This window comes from Bos taurus, chromosome 8 (genome assembly GCF_002263795.3).
Source record: "Bos taurus isolate L1 Dominette 01449 registration number 42190680 breed Hereford chromosome 8, ARS-UCD2.0, whole genome shotgun sequence".
Taxonomy (NCBI): Eukaryota; Metazoa; Chordata; class Mammalia; order Artiodactyla; family Bovidae; genus Bos; species Bos taurus.
In genome coordinates, this window is record NC_037335.1 from 47,993,316 (window position 1) to 48,012,088 (window position 18,773).

Genomic DNA, 18,773 nt, shown 5'->3' on the forward strand with positions numbered 1-18,773 from the left:
AGCTCCCTGCTTGTTCTTCCCTGTACTCTGTTTAAAACTCTTACTGAATCACCTTGCTTTTATCTTATGTTTCAATTGATGTAAGTACATATCACTCTCCTGCAGTTGACCAGAAGCCCCATAAGAGCAGGTACAACATCTTACTTTTCTTGGCATTCTCATGGGAACTTACACACAGTAGGAACTCAGTTAAGTGCTTACTGAACTTAGAACTTAAAAGTTTTCCTCTCTCTCTTTCTCTCTCTCTCATACACACACACACACACACACAGATTGGAATTTCCCATTGACTCCTTTTTCAACATCCCTGAAGCTCTGGGAAATCTGTCTAATCTCTGTATTAGCTGCCCTAATTTGAAGAAAGCTGAGAACATTTCAAGCAAAAAAGCCAGCACATTAATTTTTATAAAATGTAACCCTAATATGCAACCCAGTGGGTGACTAAAAGGTATTATTAACAAATGCAAATGGGAATTCTAAAGATAAAGAGCAGCCAACTATCTAGACAAGCTCAACCTTTCACAATATTTTGTAAGTTTTAACCACACACTATAAAATGCAGTAGGTACTTAGGAAAAAGGAAATGTTCCATTTCACTTTATATTGTTATGCTGACAGCAAGTAAGCTTTTATCAGAGGAAACGTCTTCTCAATACAGAGATAGCAGCAATTTAATTGAAAATTCCTTCTTTAAAAAGGTTGAGTTTTCGTTTTCTTTCTGCTGCTGAGCTGTTAATACAGAAGACCAACTGCCTACCACAAGTGCTCATCACTCAGTGGTTGAGTACGGTTGCCCCATAGTCAGCAAAATCATCCAGCCCCTCCAAGCCAATGCTGAGGGAGCCCAAAGCCCACTGCTATGCCACACATACTGGCCCCATCACATGTCCATGTGTGCTAAGTCGCTTCAGTCGGGTCTGACTCTGGGCAGCCTTATGAACTGTAGCCCACCAGGCTCCTCTTTCCATGGAATTCTCCAGACAAGAATGCTGGAGTGGGTTGCCATGCCCTCCTCCAAGTGATCTTCCCCACCCAGGGATCAAACATGAGTCTCTTACGTCTCCTGCATTCGCAGGTGTGTTCTTAATCACTAGCACCACTTGGGAGCCCTTATCCCCAACATACTAAACTCCTAATGAAAATGCAGCACTTTTGACTCATTTAAGCTCTCCTAAATCCTGCTTACACTTGATATGAAAGCTTATTTTTGAGTGGAAAATTCAGGCTTGTAGGAACAGTCGAGAAGCTGGCATGATCTCCTCAAGCATATCTTTCTTGGAGCAAGTACATAACTCTTGAAACAGTATCCAAGCTAAAGGTCAGTTTTACAAGTGAGTCTACTTTCCAGCAGTTTCAGTACAACTGGCCAAAACCTGGTTAAGGAAACTTTTCCTTTTATTAATATCTTAGTACGTCTTTGTAACACATTGACTGGTATGCTCAGTCACAGAAAAAAGTAAAAGTAAACACGCCAGGAAAGAGAGGTGTTCATAAATTATCATGAAAACAAATGACAATTTTGTTTATAATTACTAGTAATACGGGGAATGACCCTGATGCTGGAAAAGAAGAAGAGGGCGACAGAGGATGAGATGGCTGGATAGCATCACCGATGCAATGGACATGAACTTGGGCAAACTCCCGGAGATGGTGATGGACAGGGAGGCCTGGCGTCCTGCAGTCCATGGGGTCGCAGAGAGTTGGACATGACTGAGCAACTGAAGAACAACGAATCATGACCTAATAAAATTCTTAACTATCTTCTAATGGCTTTGAGCTTTCAATTAATAGTTCTAACTTCCAATCTCCTATTTATAGGAAAAGGACAAAAAATAATAATATCAAGGTGATTTTCAGGTTTGGGCTCTGCGTGGGAAAAGTAGGATGTTCCACCCAGTTTTGTTTTAGATTCAGGTTATGTCACTGATAAACAATGAGCTCAATACCTCAATCATATAAAAACTATTCAGTAAGAAACAAACTTAGCAAAGCTGACTTTTAGGATCTTTAATTTCACAAACTGTCAAATTTTAAGTGCTATCAATATTCTCATATAAAGATTTTCAAATGCAAAGAACAAAGCAAAGGAAGTTTCAGAAGGGGGAATTCTCTTATACATAGTTTAGCGGAATATACTTTATTTCATGGTTTCTTATCAGAGCACACAAGATAAAATACCCTTTTCTACAACAAACACTGTGAAGGAATTCAGCATAAATGCTAGGTCTATTCCTACAACTATTTGAGAGAAAACAGACAGAAGGTGGGAAAAAATTAAGTTCACTTTCATTCAGAGATCTGCTTGGTTTTATGTGAGCAGAATCTAAAAGAACTGAATACTCTGAGATGTCTAAACAAGAGCCTTCACTCTGTCACATTCACATTCTCCCTTCCTGCCCAGCACTTGCCACAGCCCTTCTGTCTTTTTCCTTCAACTCTCAAAATCAGGATGAGTCACTATCACCTGGTACATTCCCAAGAAATAAGACACTGTGCACAGTTAATTTACCTGCACTGGTTCCTGTTCATTTTGCTAATTACCCAAATCAATGCTCAGAAGCAGAAGAGGAATGCACTAAACCTTAATGATAAATAGCTTCCTATGAAGTAAAAGGATAAGGGACTGAGACTCTTTAATGCTATTCTTTCTCCACTTGGTCAGTTTAGACACATACGATGAATGATATACTCAAAAGTTAACCTACTATGTAAATATCAAAAGACACTTGCCTTCTACTTTGGCATCCTATATTGCTCACATCTCTCCCCTCAAAGGGAAATAACTCTCTATTTAATACATTTCAAATGTATAGCCCTAAAAAGACTAAATTTACTTTAAAAAATGTTTTGCCACAAGCATTTGCATTGGAACAATTATTATTTAAAGTTAGAAGACATTTTTTTCCCTGTTTAGAAATTTACTTTTCATTTAAGCTATACTCTCTTTGTTAGAAAACTGTAGTCAAGAAACAGTAAATCCCTGGAAAGGAAAAATTAACTACAAATACCAAGAATTTGCTTACATGGAAAACAAGAAAACAATATATGCTTATGGGGCCTATACTTAAGGATTTTAGATTAGCTCATTAGTTACAATTTCATGTCTATATCCTTGGCAAATTCTATTGGAATCTCTTGTTAAAATATGAATCTCTCAAAACAAAGAGTATTTATACTATCTAATGCCCAAAGTAAACCCAGTGAACACTTTCCCACTCTAAAGCTAAGTTGAGTGGCCCTTTAAGAAATAGTTTAATTCATTATTTCACTCCTCTCATTTATGCAAAACATAGGAGGCAGATGTCTGATTTGTCTGCCACCAAATATACTCATTAATCCTGTCTTTTTTCAAATCTGTTAGTCTATCCATGAAAAGCAAGGCTTGACCCTAAAGCCAAGATGGCTGATAGAGTGAAAAGGCTGGAGAATTATCCCGGGAAACAAAAGAGAAGCAAAGGGAGCAAAAAATACAGATTTACACACCAAGGCGGAAGAAAGGGTGACAAGTGAGGAATACCGAACATTCCTCGCCCAATCAAAAATAAAATTTAAAAAAAAAGCAAAGTACATAGGCCTCTGGTTGGCAGTAAAAAAAAAAAAAAAACTAAACTAAAGGATAAAACTAGAGGATGACTGTTTTTCAACTTGGAAAATTGAAGACAGAATGAGAGTGTCATTTTACCTACCAGTCCTCCGCTCCTCACTTCTGTTTCCTTTCTTCTGCTTATTATTTCTCAGATTCCTCTTTCTCCTTAATTCTTTCTCCTGAAAAGCTGTTCTCTTTTCTTCTCCCTCTCAAGTCTTTAGACCATCCCCCTTCACTCTTGTGGAGAGACTCCCAACCTGCTGACAGTGAAGGATGGCCCTGCAGAGGCACACAATGGCAGGCGCAGGCATGTCATCAGCCTTGCAGCTGGCCTTTGAAAAAAAGAACCAAAGCCTAAGCCTGACCTGAGGGAGGACGATTTAATTAAGATCACAGCAAAGGGCAGAGCTGCCTGTGGGCTGCAGGGACAAAGATTTAAGATGCTCTTCCAGAAGAAAAATGCAAGAAAGTCGTGGTGGTAGAACATTGAAAGGTGGGACAAAAAGAAAAGACAATACAGATGTGTTTGAAAAATAAGCATAACTGTACCAAAAGTTTATAATCCAGTGATATACAGACATCAAAATGCAATGTCAGTAGGAAGCATGTAACAAGTATGTTTTGACATGCCTTTCAAACTAAGAAATATTCCAGATGAATAATGCGATGACCAGACTGAAGAGATCCAGGCTACTCAATTCAGCAACAAAGCAAATTTTCTATTAACGATAGGGCTAGGACCATAATCCAAATGTGTAATTTTTTTACCTATACAACATAGTCTATTTTTAACACAGTATATCTAAGAGAAAAGCCTTTTCAAACAGGGAATGTGTACGGGCTTGGGCATCGCTTATGAGACAGATTTTGTGAAGATTAGGACCCAGTAATACAAAAAATATACATGATCTCTACCTTAGAGAAGCTCAGAGTCTAGTGTTGGAGGTGAGGAGTGAAGGAGCTCATAGTCTAGTGCTGGAGGTCGGGGGGTGGGGGCAAAGGAGCTCAAAGTCTAGTGTTGGAGGTGGGGGTCGGGGCTAACACAGGTAAACAAGTAATAATAATACACATTGAAGCAAAGACACTGGGCTGGTGTGTCTAAAGAGGTGATAGCTTGATTTTATTTAATTCCAAACTCACTTACCCAAATGTATACCATCAGACTACTACTAATAGCTTCCTTTGTATGTGTGAATAAAATTTACCACTGAATTTTGCCCCTAAAATGACAACACATTGTCCAGCAATAACCAACATAGGGAGAAAACAACAAACTCATGAGGTCTTTCATTATTCTCTGACAGGCTGCCTGGTGGGTGTCATCCACAGGTGAGTTCCTGGCCAAAATATTAATACAAAGGAATTACAGTCCCTGTCCTCCTAGGGCTTGTGAAAACTAGGCCTACTATAGGGACCATATTACACCTCCTCCACAGTCTCTCTGACATTCGTCAAATTCAAGAGTACCAGAGAGTCAAAAGGTAGGACCTCCACTGAACAAGCAATTACTCAGAGCTAGAGCAGAGACTAGACTCTGCATGGCTGAACAGGGACAGAATACAGCCAGCAGAAGGAGGCAAACAGGGGCTGAGTGATGAGCTCACATGCCACACACACAGTTTGGGAACAAGAAGAAATACTTTAAGGCTAAGCCCAAGCTCAGATGACATGGCAACCAGGCAGCTGGGGAAAGTTATCCAAGAACTGACCATATATTGTGAAGTGTGGCCATATCCTAAGGGCAGTATCTAAATCAGCAGGCACTTGGGAAAACAGCAACGAACATCCATCGAAAGATGTCATTAATCATGTAGAGAAGATGATTCATCTCTCATTTGGCCTTTTCTCCTATACCTTCAAACACAGCCCACTGCCTACCAAATTGCTAGCTTCTCAGCATTACTGCGGAGAAGGCAATGGCACCCCACTCCAGTACTCTTGCTTGGAAAATCCCATGGACAGAGGAGCCTGGTAGGCTACAGACCATGGGGTCGCTAAGAGTCGGACACAACTGAGCAACTTCACTTTCACCTTTCACTTTCATGCATTGGAGAAGGAAATGGCAACCCACTCCAGTGTTCCTGCCTGGAGAATCCCAGGGATGGCGGAGTCTGGCGGGCTGGCGTCTATGGGGTCGCACAGAGTCGGACACGACTGAAGCGACTTAACAGCAGCAGCAGCAGCAGCAGCATTACTGGCACTTCATTCTATGACATTGGATGGTTAGGGGATGGCTATGACTAAGCACCTATTAAACAATTAAAGCCATATCTTTTGCATTAATGAAGTATAATATTTTTTAAATCCTATGTATGTATGTTCAGTTGTGTCTGACTCTTTGCGGCCCCATGGACTGTAGCCCACCAGGCTCCTCTGTCCATGGGATTCTCCAGGCAAGAGGACTTGCCATGCCCTCCTCCAGGGGATCCTCCCAACCCAGGGATAGGTCTCTTGCATTGCAGGCAGATTCTTTTACCACTGAGCCACCAGGGAAGCAAAAACGATGTTATATGTGTGGGGTTTTTTTTTTTAGCCACATTTTTTTTAATGACTCATTTTTTTCATTCCTTCTGAAACAGGAATCAGGCATGTGTCCTTATGCTACACTTAATTTTTCCAATCCCTCAAATATTAAAATGAACTTTCTAACTTCGATGTGTGTTTAAAAAAAAAAAAGCTCATTTATTCTTCAGGAAAATGAGTCACTATAAACAGAGACCATTATGATAAGAGAAGGCTTGTAGTCTTAAGTTACAAACCAGTAATTAGGCAAGAGCCCCCAAATCAATAATAATTTTATTCTTCAGAGACACTTAGTATTCAGACATGACTAGGACATCTAGTTTGTGGAGAATATGCCTATATTTGAATACTTACATCAAACTCAGAGTCAATGAGGACAATTCTTTTCTTGGTTGCTCCATATGGATTGTCTCAAACTGCAACCTTTTCAGGCAACAACAATGTTGCTTCCAGCCACACTTCTAAATGCAATGTTAAAGTCAAAAGGAGCCTGGCGGGCTACAGTCCATGGGGTCGCAAAGAGTTGGACACGACTGAGCGAGTAAGCACAGCAAAGCTAAGATCACCACAAGCTCTCCTAGGCAAATTTTTCATAATATAAAATCTCATCAAATGCTGCCAAGTTTTTATTTATAGTCCAAATGAAGATGAAGCACTGATAAATGTAAAAGATTAATCACTTGTCATCGTGTAATGAAAAGAAATATCTTGTTATAAGCCTGATTAGTCTAATAATAATTTCAGAGCAGATTTGCCTACTAGATCAAGGACTCATTTATTGGGAGATAGGAATTCTATGCTTCAGGTCATACACAGCTTCGAGTCTGTTTCACTTTTTGTAAAGAGACATTTTAATAAAGACCCTATGCCTCACACATCTTTGTATCATTGACAGCAACTTGCCAGTGCCTTGAACATCTTAGGAATGTAATCAGACATTTGCTGAACATAGTTTCTAACAAGCAGCATTAAAGTCTTCTCAAAGCAAGTACAGGGAAAACCAAAGAACACGCAAACCTGTTTCTAACATGTTTTTATCATATGATTCAAACACAAAGCTGAATAATGTTCCCAGGAACTTGCTTCTTTTTAAAAATGTGCACTTCAACAATACTTTAAGTTGGTATACTATTTATGGAAAATGCAAGTAAAGTTAACATACTTTTACACTTAGTTCCTTATTTGACAAATTTATTACAAGTTAGCTTCACCCCCTCTGTGCACCATACCACATCTAGATTCTCGCAAATGAAACAGAAGGTATAGTGTCTGCCTTAAACTTGGGTGCAATGGGTTCCTAAGCCCAAATCCAAGTTATTTCACTATTAAAACATTAAAATAACTAAGTTCTAACAAAACCAAACAGGAGCATAATAGAATATATTGGAGAAAAAGAAAAAAATGCTGGCTGAAAATAGGGACAAAGGGGTTCTTGTCCCCACTCAGCCATTAATTTACTACATGACCTTACCTAATTAGTTAGCCTCTGTGGGTCTCAACTTCCTCATTTTAATATTATTTTTGAAGCCCATTAAACTGCATGTCAAGACTCAGCATGTAACTGTCCTGAGAACTGATTCATAGTCATGCCACCCTTCCCCCTAAAAAGTCACATGTAACATGGCAGTTTTAAATAGCTGAGTATGGATTTCTATCAAAGGCAATTTATTAAAATGTCAGATGAGCTTAAGTCTATTTCAAGTGGAGAATTAAGGCACATATATTAAAGCAAGTACTGTTTACAGATTCAAGTTTCACCTAGACAGCAGCTGTTGCTATTGAGAGCACAGTCTTTAACAGGGTAGTTGAAAATTATACCTCTTTACAAATGGAGAAAACTATTAAGGGTGATTTTCATGGTCTCAGAAACACAGATGCACAGCTTTTTGTTAGGATCAAGAAAAGGAGAAAAACAAGCCTAGGTTGGGAGGCAGGGAGGAGAGCACGGAAGTTACAGTACACACCCAGACAAGCCCCTCTCATCTGATGTACTGTACTAGACAGCCTTTACTTCTAATTAGCGTTCACAACCCAAACGCAATGAAAAGATTTCCTATGGCTGAGATGAAGATGGTGGGAACAGTGAGCTTCACCATATGACAACAGCTGAAGACTTACACTCAAGATGGGATTCAGATCCCTCAGGAAAGGGCCAATAAAATAGACATCTGTGACTGAGACCAATTACACTAAGATATAAACTGTATCTATTTACAGCTGTTAAAAAAAAGAACACATTTTGAGAGTACCAAACAGCACTAGCTTATATGGTAAGTAAGTAAAGTCGCTCAGTCGTCTCCGACTCTTTGCGACCCCATGAATTGTAGTCTACCAGGATTCTCCGTCCATTGGATTTTCCAGGCAAGAGTACTGGAGTGGGTTGCCATTTCCTTCTCCAGGGGATCTTCCCGACCCAGGGATCGAACCCCGGTCTCCCGCGTTGTAGGCAGACGCTTTACCGTCTGAGCCACCAGGGATCATATATATAGCAAATTAAATCAAAGTTAATCCTTAAAGAATTCCATAAAGTCATTTTACAGATGAAGAAACAATTATGTGAAGAATCAGGGGACTTGCCCAATAAACAAATGGTTAACTGTAAGAGCCTTGTTTTCAACTAAAATCTGACTTCTCCAATCTTTATATTTCAAAATGGTACTTTAACATCAGTTTCCAGCCCCTACTATTTTGTCTGATTTGGCAAATTTTATTTTTTCACTAAATTGCTTCCCCCTCGCATTCCCGTTTGGATCCTCCTCTGGGTTCCTAAAGCATTCTATGCATAATTCTCCACTTACTGGGCCTTCTAATTGTTCACTTCCTTTTGCCCCTGAATAGACTCATTTCTTCAACAGCAGAGATTGTTTTATCTTTCTTTATAGATGGAGGCCACCACAGACTATCTTCGCTCCTGGTGACCTCTCAAATTTCAACCATTTCATCTAACTCCCTCTCTCTACCAAAAAGAACACTCCACCAAGAGAGTGGGCAATCAGATTGCTTCCAGACAGCCTGACACACAATAGGTGGTTAACAGTTGTTAGCTGAAGGGATGGTGGGTGGGTGGATGGAGGATGATGCAATACTTATAAGTATTTTACAGCACTTTACAGATATGCATTTACATACATACAGCATCTCCTGTGAGTCTAAAACTGTTAATTTGATAATGAAAATTTAAGTTTTCTTACCCGACATCTGGTTCATCATTCTCAATTGCAGAAACCTGCCCAGAGGCACCTAGCTAGTAAGTAGTAACTTTTCAACTTCAGAAATTGCCCACAAGCCTACCTCACTCTCTTGCTTTGTTTCCTTTTCATTTCAAACATAGCTGAGAACAGGCTTGATTATGTCTATTGGAACATGAATAAGGTGTTGTCCCATTCGGGTTTCCTGTTGTGAAATCTGAGACTTTTGAAAATGTGAAGGGTTGGTTACCAGCCAGATCAAGAAAAGAGACTTTACTCAGACAATTAGCTGTGACAAAGGAAATCTAAACAAGTACCATGTAAGAATTTATTGATTCAAATCTCCTGTCCACGTACACAGTGCCCAGTCCTCAGCCTGCTTGCTCATTCACAGACTGTTAATGAGTCTGTGACTGTTAATGAGGTGGTGACTCAGAACTCACTTTTAACATTACTTTTCTGGGCCTCTCAACACATTAAGGTAAAACAGCATCAAGTGGACTGAACTGAAAAAACTACAAGACTTTAAGTTACACACACACACACTCATCCTGTAGAGTTGAGAGGTGTGATTTTAGGATAAAGCACCAGAAGGCGCTACCCAACCTTTACTACAAAAGTGAGTGAGTGAGTGTTGTGTCCGACTGTTTGCGACCCCATGGACTATACAGTCCATGAAGGTAAGCCCTTACTAAGCGAAGCCCATACTAAGCAGAAGAAATGCGCTATCTTCTATTTCGCCCAGAAATGCAAATTCTTTTGGAACTTTGAGTAGCTAATCAAAGACACAACCAAAGTGTGATGCCCGACCAATTCTGAAAATAGCAAGCTTCCTTCAAGGGTCAAACAAACATTAATAGCTTCATTCTAGCCAACCAAAGAACCATAAGGCTAACATTTAAAATGTACTGGTTTTTAAAACAGAGATGTTTCCAACAGGTAAGCAGGCTGTTTTGAGGATTCAGTCCTCCTTCAGCTCAGGTGAAACTTCCCTTCATCCCCCTTCCTCTGAATCATTCTCACTTTGTTCTGGGAAGAGCTACAAAAGGTAGCATCTGCACACTCTCAACACATGAAATTATGCAATATCGCATCACAATCACACTTAAAGAAGGGGAGTGAATACAAACCAGTGAGTGGCTCCTGTGCAGAATGAAAGTTCTTAAAATTATGAAGCACTCTATTCGTAACCCCTAGTGCTGATGAAAGGAGACATATATCAAAGTCTGTTTTCCTAACCTAATGCGGAGAATTTAAGTGAGTGGCTTCCGCTCCACGGGAAATCTGGTGACACAAATCAACCCTCAGCAAAGAGCATCCAGGGACGTCAGAGCCTTAGTTTTATTGCAAGGAGTGCAGCAATCAGCATTAACTGCAGCACTCAGGGGTCCTCGCAGAACCAGATCCCCTTCTTTTGCCAAGACCTCCCAACTTTGCACTGGAAAGCTAGAAGTGGAGGATCCAGTGCTAAGCCTTTCCCCAGCTCTAAAGAAAGCTGCACGAGATCTTAAAGAATCGCCCCACCTTAACTAACAGAAACTGGGGTGGGGGACAACGGGGGTGGGAACCAACCCAGCGGAATAGAGACAAAGATCACCCCAAACGCGTACGCGCGCGCGCACTGAAGCCGAAAGTCTGCAATGCACATTCCACCAATCTTTCACTGTAGTCTGCTTCCTGTGGGGTTTATTCCCCCAATCCAGCCCTTTCCAAAAAGTTTAAGGCTGTTCCCACCGACTTTCAAAGGTCCATTGTTTCCTTCCCCGTAAAAGTAATGAAAAGAGAGAGGGAGAAAAAGAAATCAAGACTCGGTTCCCAAAGACCCTTTCTTATGGAGAGGACTTACTCTGGAGAGCCTTGTTACTCCTAATCCAAAGAGGGGAAAGGCGGTGCGCGGGGGCAGGGCGGGAGGGTGCTGTTGGGGGGCGGGAGGATGTTTGCCGCTTCAATAGAAAGGCCCAGATGCGACTATTGGGAGCCAGGAAGGACCGGAGGACCACCGTCCGCGTCCTCGCAGTGGCCCCCAGCGGGGAGCAAGGGAGACCAGGCAGGGAGAGGGGGCTGGTGACCCAGTTGCTTCTTACCTTCCCCTCCCCCGCTTAGCGTTGGCTAATTCAGGTGCCTACACAGCAGTCCAAAGAGACTGAGCAGAGCTCCTGGCGTCCCCGGGTCCGGATCTTCCCTCCATGGCCAGGGAGCCCGTCCAGCCCCGGAGCCCGCTGCCACCGCCGCCGCCGCCGCTGCTGCTTTTACGCAACTGGCAGCCGCAGCCTCTGCCTGGAGGTGAAACACTCTCCTCCCGGGAGTGACGCGCACTTCCCTCCGCCTCCGCCTCCTCCTTCTCCAGTCCCGAGCCTCCGGGGCAAGGGCCTCGGCTCTCTCTCTCTCTCCAGTGCAGCCGCTCCGCTTTCGCCGTCCCTTCCCGTTCGGGAGGAAGAGGAGGAGAATCGTGGCTCCGGCCGGAGCGTCCCAGCAAAAACAGGGAGGGGGCGGCCGCGCGGGGGCAGAGCGGGGTCCCGGGAGTCGGGCTCGTCCCTGGTCGGCGGGCGCCGCGGCTCGCTAAAGTCGCGCTCAGCCTCCGCCGGCCAGACAAGCAGCCCGGCTCTGCGGTGCCGAGGGCTACGGATTGGGCGCGCGGGCGGGCTAGACGAAGAAGGCGGGGGGAGAGGAGGAGCCTGCGGCCGGAGGAGGTGGTGGCCGCGCAGGGATCCGCCCGCTGTTGCAGCTTCGCTCCAGCTGCGGACAGCAGCACTTAGCGCCTCTCGCTGCGGCGCCCAGGAACAGCACCTGACCTCCCGGTAGCCGGTGCAGCCCTCCCAACCAGCGCCCCCCGCTGAGGCACGCATCACCTCCAGGGTTAAGCCTAACCTGAGCCCCCACTGGGTCTCAGCTAAGCTTGACTCTGCACCTCCATTACATCCCCATTGAGCCTGGCAACGGCACCCCGACACTCCCAGCTGAACCCGACACTTAGCCACCCATCACTCCACGGCTGACCTGGACATTTTACCCCTATCACCTCCCGGCTGAGCCTGACTTTGCGGCCCAGCCTCTCAAGGCTGAGCCGGACAGGCTCCTTCATCGCTCCTGGCTGAGCCAAACTGCGCCTAGCATCCCCGAAGGGACTTCCACAACTCCCGAAAATTTTCTGTGCGCTCCGCCACTGCACCAAGGCTGCCCCCACCTGGCCAATCCCTGGCGCTGGTTTCTTAGCCTTTTCGGGAGAACTCAGGACAGCTCCTCCGGCGGCAGAGTGACTTCGGCATCCAGTTCAGTATAAATATACCTACGTCTCCCCCACTCCCCTTGCCTGCACCACTCAGGAGCGGCTGTCGCTTGCGGGAGTGGCGCTGAAAACCACTCTCTGGCCCACCCCAACTACGCTGTACCTCTCTTATGGACACCCATACCAAGGCTGGGATACCCTGAGGCCACAACAGCTGGGGCTGCTCCCATCGAGGAAAGCCTTGGCTCCCGCTGAGGGCGCGGCCAGCGCTTGATCAGTCAGACCCACGAGGTTCCGGGCTAATGACAGCAGTAGGACTGCCAAATCCAGGCTGTCGTCATCCGCCACTTAATTCGGAAGTGGAAGTTTTCCCTCTAGGGAACTCTTTCAGTGGATACTGTACAGATAGGACCGTTCAGTTTTCAGGCTTGCCTTTTTTTTTCTTCCGCCCTTTTAATAAAAACTCAGTCATGTAACTGTGACATCCAGAAGGCGGGAAAGGGAATTCCCAATTTCGAGGGTTTTGGTTCAGAACTTCGATGGAATTAATCTTTCTAAATTTTTTCTGGTAAAATTCCCAAGAGGCACTGAAAATTTTGGATTCCGGGACCTAGCACCACCTACTGAATTAGAGGTGCCAGGAATGTGCAAGTTTGAGAAAAAGTGCTAGAGGGCATCCTGGAATTAAATAAAACCTTGGAAAGATGCCTCTAAAACAGTAACACGGTCTAATGCTGAGACTTTAAAGAAACCACCCAACTTTGATGCCCACGGTCCTTTCTGTCAAAGGGTAAGTGAAAGTCGCTCAGTCAGTCGTGTCGGACTCCCTGGAGTGGGTAGCCATTTCCTTCTCCAGAGGATCTTCCCAACCCAGGAACTGAATCCAGGTCTCCCACATTGCAGGAAGATTCTTTACCAGCTGAGCCACCGCGGAAACCAGAGGGAGGAAGGTTCTTAAAATAAGGCAGATGGTTTCCAAGGAAAAACTGGGGGGAACAAACGACAATTGTAGTTGTCTATGGTTTTTCCAGTAGTCATGTATGCATAGATGTGAGAGTTGGACTATAAAGAAAGCTGAGCGCCAAAGAATTGATGCTTTTGAACTGTGGTGTTGGAGAAGACTCTTGAGAGTCCCTTGTACTGCAAGGAGATCCAACCAGCCCATCCTCAAGGAAATCAGTCCTGAATATTCATTGGAAGGACTGATGCTGAAGCTGAAACTCCAATAATCTGGCCACCTAATGCGATGAGCTGACTCATTTGAAAAGACCCTGATGCTGGGAAAGATTGAAGGCAGGAGGAGTAGGGGAAAACAGAGGATGAGATGGTTGGATAGCATCACCGACTTGATAGACATGAGTTTGAGTAAACTCTGGGAGTTGGTGATGGACAGGGAAGCCTGGCGTGCTGCAGTCCATGGGGGTCGCAAAGAGTCGGACATGACTGAGCAACTGAACTGAACTGAAAAGTAAAATGTCCAGAACCATGCCTTGAAAAGACAGGACAGGAACTGTGTCACCCTGTGTGGTAGGCTAAAAAATGGTCCCCCAAAAAAATCAGATTTAAATTACTAGAACCTAGCAATGTCCCCTTATATAGAAACAGAGTCTATACACAGTAAGGATCCTGAGTTAAAAAGATTATTCTGGGTTTTCAGGGTAAGTCCTAGCTGCAATCACATGTATCCTTACAAAAGGAAGGCAGAGAGGAAGAGGCAATGTGACCAGGAAGGCGGGGATTGGAGTGATGCAGTCAAGGAATGCCAGCAGTAACCAGAATCTGGAAGAGACAAGGAAAGATTCTCCCCTGGAGCCTCCAGAGGGATAGCAGTTCTGCTCTCACCTTGATTTCAGACTTTTCGCCTCCAGGAGCCTCAGAGAATAAACTTCTGTTGTCTTAAGCCCCCACATTTGTAGTAATATATTACAGCAGCCACAGGGAGCAAATATACCCAGCGCCAACTTTACATTAAAATGTCCATTCTCTGAATCTTTATTATGTGCCGAGCACTTTGTTTAAAGTTGGGACATCTCATATAATCCTCCCAATTCTAGAGATGAAGATACTGAGACTCAAAGTTTAAGGAGCCTGCCAAGTTCACACAGCAAGAGCCTATTGGAATAAAGTCAGCCAACAACTCAAAAATCAAAAATAGTTATTAAAAGTTTACATAAACTATTGTAATGAAAGCTTTGGTTTTAAAGAGATCATATTTCTATAACCTATGTATGCATGCACGCTCAGTTGCTCAGTCGTGTCCAATTCTTTGCGACACTATGGACTGTAGCCCACCAGACTCCTTTGTCCATGGTATTCTCCAGGCAAGAATACTGAAATGGGTTACCATGCTCTCCTCCAGGGGATCTTCCAGATCCAGGGAGCCAACCCGCATCTCTTACATCTCTCCTGCAATTGCAGGCAGGTTCTTTACCACTACTGTCACCTGGGAAGCCCCTCTATAACCTATATATATTGCCAAAACCAAAGAAAATGGATGTTGACAATAGGGGAGGCTGTGCATGTGAAAGAAAGGCAAGGGATATAGGGGGACTCATGGCATTTTCTGCTTTGTGTTGTGAGCCTAATGCTGCTCTAAATAAATTCAATTAACAAAAACAAAAAAGGGGGGGGGGAGCAGGTTAAATCTTTGTGTAACCTACCTTTGAGAATTTTATTAACTTTTGTTCTTGGATATTTATCTGAAATATGAAAAATCAAAGGTCCTTAAAAAACAGAAAAAAAAAAAAAAAGGATGGTTTTGAAACTAATGTGAAAGGACGTTACAAAGGAGACAAAGTGAGGGGTAACAGAATGGAATTGATGTTGTCACCGATTGGGTCCCCAGGGAAGCAGACTCTGAGACAGAGTGGCAGGATGATCATTAAAGAGTGCCCATGGGGTTGACACCTGTGGAGGGTGGAACAGGAAGCAGGATGGAACAAAGGGAGAAGTGGAGCGTCAACGTAAACCCAACAACAGGCTCAGCAGACCTCCCTTTGAGGCCCTGCAGCTAGCCTGACTCATAGGAGGTATTGGACCTACATGTCTGGACTTTATACAGCCTTCTGAATTAGTCATTGGATCTGGTTCATCCTGGGGAGTAGCATGACCTCGAGAAGGTGACTCAGCAGCTGAGGCAGTCCCTGAAAGGCCCAGCTGTTGACAGCACTCAGAGCTGGACAGCATGTCCTCTCTTGAAGGCAGATCTGGCTGGTGAACCCCATGTCACCCACTCACACAGTGGTGACACCCTCATTCTCACCGTTGTGCTCTCCTTCCCATGTGAGGAGGGAAAGCCCCAGGATGAGTGGGATGATACTTATCTGATATTTTTTGATTCCTGGTGGTGGCAGTGCTCACAGTCATGAGGAAGGGTAACACACTGGCTAAGCCTTGAGGCCCTGCAGTCAGATTGTCTGGGTTAGAAGCAGAGTGCATAGCTCAACTGAACATGATGCCTCTGTGCCTCAGTTTCTTTATTTAAAAACGGGAATAGAAAGAGGACGAGATCATTGGATGACATCACTGACTCAATGGGCATGAGCACAAGCAAACTCTGGGAGATAGTGAAGGACAGGGAAGCCTGGCATGCTGCAGTCCACAGGGTCGCAGTGAGTGGGACACGACTTAGCGACTGAACAAATAGTACCTAGCCCATAGAATCATTATGAGAATTAAATCTGGTAATGCTCGAAAAAGTTTAGCTGCACACCTCACAAGTGTTCAGCAAATTGCCTTATGGGTGTCTTTGGTCATTTCTTCTTTAGCCTTCCATGATTTGCTAAATTGGAATCTTATATCACAACCTGCAATTAGGAAACTGAGTGCGCTTGGATCCAGGCTGGAGGTGAAGGCCATGAGATACGTGCAATGAACATTACCTAAAGCAGTGGTCCCCAACCTCAGCAGCAGCCTTAGATTAGAAATAAAGCACACAATAAATGTAATGCACTTGAATCATCCCCAAAACATCCCTCCCACCCCATGGTGCCAAAAAGATTGGCACGGCTGACCTAAACGACATTACAACTTTCTTTTAAATGATGAGAAATAGCAGTCAGACTCCAAATACGTCTTTTTCTTGCAAATCTCTCTGGCTTCCCTCTTCACATATCTCTGGAATGCCAGTTCTCCTATTCTGTATCTTGACTTCCATGGGATTTTTCAGGCATTTCCTTCTCCAGGGGATCTTCCTGACCCAGGGATTGAACCCAGGTTTCCTGCAGGAGGTCTTCTGCATTGCAGGCAGATTCTTTACCAACTGAGCCACCTGGGAAGCTAGCCCCTTGACTGGCCCAACCGTTTACTATACTTGCCGCTATCCTTTTCCCTCTCCTGAGTTGTAGCAAATGTCACCCTCTCTGAGAACATTCTAGAGTCACCAGTGAGGGCCTCCTCTCAGCTCCAATGGCTCTGCACACTCATTTGCTACAACCATTACCACAATGCACTGTGATTATTACACAAAACTCCCTCCCAGCTATTCCCATCCCACCTATTCCCTTACAGCTGCTAAACTGGGGACCTGAAGACTGAGATATTTGAGATTGATCTTTATTCATTTTTAAATCCTCAGGGCATCAGTTGTTGAGTGACACTGCTCACTGAGTGGATGACGAAGTTCACAGAGCCCTTGGAGAGAGGGCAGGAGAGCAGAGGACCAAATACCATGATTTGGAAACAGTCTGTTCAGCTTCATGCTCAGCATTTCAGTGCCTCTTCTTGCTCTGTATTTTCCAGCTCCAAACCCTTTTAAGACAGAACCTCTCTTGACTATCACCCACTCTTTCCCTTTCTGTTTTCCCCAAGGCTGTAGAAACTAATTCCTACAAACAGCCTTTCATTCTATGAGGGTCTGAACAGATCTTTTTTAAACCATGTTTTTCTGTCCATACTTGTTCCCAGTTACATTTTGGTGGAAGATATGGAAATGATTCTCCAGATGACTCATGCTTCACTAGGAAGGCATTGATATGCTGTTTGCCATCCTCACAGTAATTAAAAGTCTTAGAGGAACTTTCCCCCCAGTGACCCAGTGCAATAACATTACAGAATATTAGTGTAACCTTTCTCTGCTCTAATACAGCTGAGTGTCTACAAAACCATCTTTTCTTTCTTTATGTCCTTCCATCGAGCCAACCTCATTCTCACACTTCATCAGCTTGTTATGAGGACTGTATATATTTTCAGTTCAACTCTCTGGATACCTGCTTTATTTCCCCCTCTTTTTGTTGGCCACACCATGCCGTATGTAAGATCTTAGTTCAACAACCAGGAATTGCATCTGAGTTCCCTGCAGAGTCCTGACCACTGGACTGGATTGCCAGGGAATTCCCCTAGATTCTTACTTTAAAGTATCAATATGATGTAAGCAATTCAGATATAGCTAAAATTCTGACAGTCATCTCAGAGAAAGGAAAAAAAAAATATTTATTTTCTTTTAAGCCTCTAAATTCTGTTAACTAAGTAGGAATTACTTATCTTTTCTTTTTTCTATTAAATAACATGACTTTTTACTCTGGAAAAAAGTGATATCCCATCCTGATTCCTTCAGATTTTGTACAAAACCCTCTTACATTATATGCCCTTAGTATTTTTTTATTTTAAGGCCTTTACAGGCATCTTTATATAAGTGATATTGCTTTGCTGCTGGCACCCAAACCCAAGAACTAGAATGGACATTTCCCCAATTGTCTTATTTCACAATTGAGGACACTGTCCCTAAGAAAGGAAATGAGTAGCCTGAGGTCACTCAGCTAGAATGAAGTTGCTAAAACTGTAAGAGTTGCTACTGTTGGGACTTTCCTGGTGGTCAGGTGGCTAAGACTCCACACTCCCAATGCAGGGGACCTGGGTTTGATTCCTGGTCAGGGAATTAGAGCCCATATGCCATACTAAGATCCCAAACTAAAGGCCACAACTAAGGAGCCCGCACACTACAACAAAAATCAAAAAATCTTATGTGCCCTAACTAAGACCTGGCCCACCCAAATAAAGAAAGAAATTTGTTTTTAAAAAGGGTTGCTACTGCTGTTTTGGATTAAAATTTTCTTATATAATGTCTAAAATACATACAGTATTGGTACCACTATCTTATGTTTGCTGTATGAGGATTGTATGATATAAGTAAACTGAAAAATACACATGAGAAATATAACACCTTTTAATTATATTCATATATAGATGTATACTGATAGATCTTAAATAGTGGATTTGTGTAAGAATTGAGAAAGTTGGTTATGTATATAGA

At 43.4% G+C, this 18,773-nt stretch overlaps 1 protein-coding gene across 3 annotated transcripts in view; it reads right to left on the reverse strand.

The window, feature by feature from the left end:
* Positions 1 to 12,623, reverse strand: part of CEMIP2 (cell migration inducing hyaluronidase 2) — an 82,059-nt gene extending 69,436 nt beyond the window's left edge. The window contains exon 1 of one of the 3 annotated variants that reach the window (XM_005210029.5): positions 12,482 to 12,623. The gene's annotated coding sequence lies outside the window, so the exon portion shown is untranslated. Of the gene's footprint in view, positions 1 to 11,381; positions 11,926 to 12,481 lie in introns of those variants that run through there. The other 2 variants (NM_001192415.1, XM_059889077.1) reach the window with 2 other exon arrangements.
* Positions 12,624 to 18,773: the final 6,150 nt, after the last annotated feature.